Source organism: Notothenia rossii (genome assembly GCF_949606895.1).
Source record: "Notothenia rossii genome assembly, chromosome: 1".
NCBI classification, from domain to species: domain Eukaryota; kingdom Metazoa; phylum Chordata; class Actinopteri; order Perciformes; family Nototheniidae; genus Notothenia; species Notothenia rossii.
This window is the reverse complement of record NC_136912.1, coordinates 92,369,038-92,373,154: the sequence shown is the minus strand read 5'-3', so window position 1 is coordinate 92,373,154 and position 4,117 is coordinate 92,369,038.

Sequence of the window (4,117 nt, the reverse complement as noted above, 5' to 3'; positions counted from 1 at the left end):
TCCAGCTCCCATCGAACCCAGGTCTATTCTTTGGTCCTGACTGAATGCATCGGAAGCCCTCTCTGCTTTTAGCTTAGGAACTTAAAGAAAGCAGCGTGGATATGAAAGACAGTGAGGAGTAATCTGTGGAGATGATGGATGGCTCTGAAATCTCTGAGTTATGAGACGGACTGACTCAAACTGCTTTTGTAAAATATCCTGGATCTTCAGAGAGAACACATGAGCCAAATTAATGGATGCTGTGTCTGGACGTGTAATAGTGTCTGAAAACAGTCTGATCTCAGCCCTCTAATCATTCAGATTTACAGCAGGAAGCCTCCGAGGAACATTATTAGGACGTCCATACTGAGTGTTTCCCTTTCACTGCAATTATTCTGCTCTGCATTAACCAGGGGGTAAATGTACCTTAGTACATTTTACTTCAGTATAGCACGAGGTAATTGTACTTTATTAAGGTATTTATTTGTATGCTATACTTTTCTAAAATGAACTATTTACTTCTTACTCTACAGCTTTTCATAAACAGCTTTTATTACTAGTTACTTTACAAATATGTATATATATTTAATAACACATGTCAGTTTGCTTTAAATTAAACTAGAGAACTAATTGCTCGATTAATTAACGAGTCAATTTATTGGCTTTTATAAACATTTTAGTCATTTTCTTGTTTATTGTGAAAAATATAATGTGTTTATGTAGTGTCTCTACTTTAAAGAGTCCTCTCCTGCTGATGTTCAGGTGTATATCAGTATGTAGTGTCTTTACTTTAAAGAGTCCTCTCCTGCTGATGTTCAGGTGTATATCAGTATGTAGTGTCTCTACTTTAAAGAGTCCTCTCCTGCTGATGTTCAGGTGTATATCAGTATGTAGTGTCTCTACTTTAAAGAGTCCTTTCCTGCTGATGTTCAGGTGTATATCAGTATGTAGTGTCTTTACTTTAAAGAGTCCTCTCCTGCTAATGTTCCGGTGTATATCAGTATGTAGTGTCTCTACTTTAAAGAGTCCTTTCCTGCTGATGTTCAGGTGTATATCAGTATGTAGTGTCTTTACTTTAAAGAGTCCTCTCCTGCTAATGTTCCGGTGTATATCAGTATGTAGTTTCTCTACTTTAAAGAGTCCTCTCCTGCTGATGTTCAGGTGTATATCAATATGTAGTGTCTCTACTTTAAAGAGTCCTCTCCTGCTGATGTTCAGGTGTATATCATTATGTAGTGTCTCTACTTTAAAGAGTCCTCTCCTGCTGATGTTCAGGTGTATATCAGTATGTAGTGTCTCTACTTTAAAGAGTCCTCTCCTGCTGATGTTCAGGTGTATATCAGTATGTAGTGTCTTTACTTTAAAGAGTCCTGTCCTGCTGATGTTCAGGTGTATATCAATATGTAGTGTCTCTACTTTAAAGAGTCCTCTCCTGCTGATGTTCAGGTGTATATCAATATGTAGTGTCTCTACTTTAAAGAGTCCTCTCCTGCTGATGTTCAGGTGTATATCAGTATGTAGTGTCTCTACTTTAAAGAGTCCTCTCCTGCTGATGTTCAGGTGTATATCAGTATGTAGTGTCTCTACTGTGACATGTCTCCATGCTTTAATGTTCAAAAAGCTCTTTATTTCTCTCATACTGCCTGTGCTGCAGCACCTCTTTTCACCCTCTGTCTGAAACCAGAGCCCACTCTGCTCTGATTGGTTAGCTGGCCGGCTCTGTTGTGATTGGTCAACCAGCTTAGAGATGTCACGTAAAATGTGTTGGAGCGCTAGCCAATAGGAGCTCAAGTGTTACACAGTGATGTCCCTATGGAGGCATCTCAGTGGGGGAGAAACTTATGAAATCATTTTCTGCTTTTTAAAAATGGGATATTATTTCAACCAGACTATTTTTTTGCGCAAGGATTCCAGCAACGTTTTTATGAAACCTCAGCAAACGAAGAAGCTGTTTCTTTTTTGTCACAGTGCTGATGATCCTCCTCTCTCCTCCGGGCCCCCTGTCACTCTCCGGACTCAAAGTCCGAGCTGCTGCATTGCGTCTGTGATGACACACTGTCACCCCTCCACTGGCTTTGTTGACACTGTTATTTACTGAATTGAACACATTGATGCCTGGAGACAACAGTGGACAGCGCTTTGTCACCTCTAAACAGGTATTTTGTTATATATTTCTTGGATACGAAATGAGAAGTTGCATGTGACTAATGAGTTACTTATGATTTACATGGACTTTAGTGTTGAGTTAACTATTTTCTGAGATACTTCCCATAAATTGTTTTTGCATGATGTGTTTATTAAAGCTTTCTAAAACACAAGCAAAAGTAAAAAGCATACAGATGTACCTGTCGGACTATCTGCTTCAACATATCAAATGGTTAGCATGCATCGAAAAAACTGTAGCATTTTAGGGGTCATCCCTACCGAGGGAAATCTAGATTTGAACACTTGATCTAGAGAAAATACATTACTGAGAGAACATAAAAGAGAAAGATCTCATTTCTGAGATATTTAGTGGATATATTTATTTGGTAAAATGTTCCTGTTTATCCCCACAGTGTGGAAGATGATCCCGGATGCTACAGTATTAAAGGTCCCATGTCATGGCCATTTCTACTGATCATAATTCCATGGTTGAGGTCTACTAGAATACATTTATATTCTGCAATGCTCCAAACTCACATTGGTTTCTCATACAGCATCTCTGTATAGTATGTGTATTCACTCTCTGTCCTAAACGGCTTGTTGAAGCTCCTGTCCCTGACAATTTGGACCAATCCACGGACTTAACGTAACGGCTCCGCGGACGTAACGTAACGGCTCCACGGATTGGTCCATTTGGAACAATGGGTCCATTTGGGTATGGGCACGTCACTGTACCCGGGAAGAAAAAGAGAAATGTCCAACGAGGCGTTCTGGGGCAGCATAGACAGGTCTGTTCTGTGTTAGAGTTTTACTCCCTACAGGGTGTACTTTCAGGGTTTGTGACTCTGCAGACCGTTTACATGCAGAAAAAGCTACATAACACACAAGGGGACGGGTAATAACCAGAAAAGCATGACATGGGACCTTTGAGGTGTGGCTGCTCCTTTCTGCATTGGACTAAGGTTGAACCTTCAGAAACACCAATCAACCTTACAGATTTTGCAATATTTAATATACTAGGAATGCAGAAGCCGTACACACCCACCTGTTTCGACTGAGAAACATTTTTCTGCCTCTGTGTTAACCCTGGGAACCCAACACATAAAGGTAGATGTGCCAACATTATTATAAGTGTTGCAACAGTATCAAGGGGGTGAGTCAAATACACCTCATTGTAAATAAATATGTGGATTTTAATGTCCTTCTATCAGAAGACACTGAGACTTGTTTGAACAAGCTCAAATTCCCATCATGATATATTGTGATAATATCCCTCTGTCATTATGGTCATAAACTAAATGTGTTTTCTTCCCGTTGTTTTTGTATTGATTGCTCGTACATATCTCCTGCAGTGGCACCATCAGTTATTCCATATCAGGGTAAACATAGGAGACAAACACAATCAATGCCTCCTCGGAAATATGATCCTGCACCTGGACTCCTTCAGAGGAAATTGCATTAAAACCTGACGATAAAACCTGAACCCCCAACAAATAACGAGTGGATCCTGAAGATTTCGGAGTTGTACGAAATGTATAAAATGACATATGTCTTACATATTTTGTTTGTTTGTTCTTGCAATGTTCAAATACAAAATAAGTTTGAATTAAAGTGAGACAGTGTCCCTTTAAGGAGGAGGAAAAAGCTGCAGAAGAAAGACAGAAGGAGGGAGAGAAGGAGGTGTGTACATGTCAAACTGATAGACACTTGGGAGGGAGAGATAAGGAGAAAGGGAGAAAAAGACAGAGAGACAACATTGCATTAGGCACTTAGAGCCATTCCTCGCTGGCTAAAGGCTAATGCAATTTTCACAATAAGAGCGTCTCAGCGGAGGCTGTAAAAAAAACTGGAGAGGGGAGTGAAAGAGGAGAGGCAAGGAGGGAGGGAGGGAGGGAGGGAAGAACTGCCTCCAGACTCTCATATGGACAGTGGATCTCAGGGGGAAACTGGTAGAAAGTCTCTCTCTGTCTCACTCCGGTAGCATTCAGCAGCA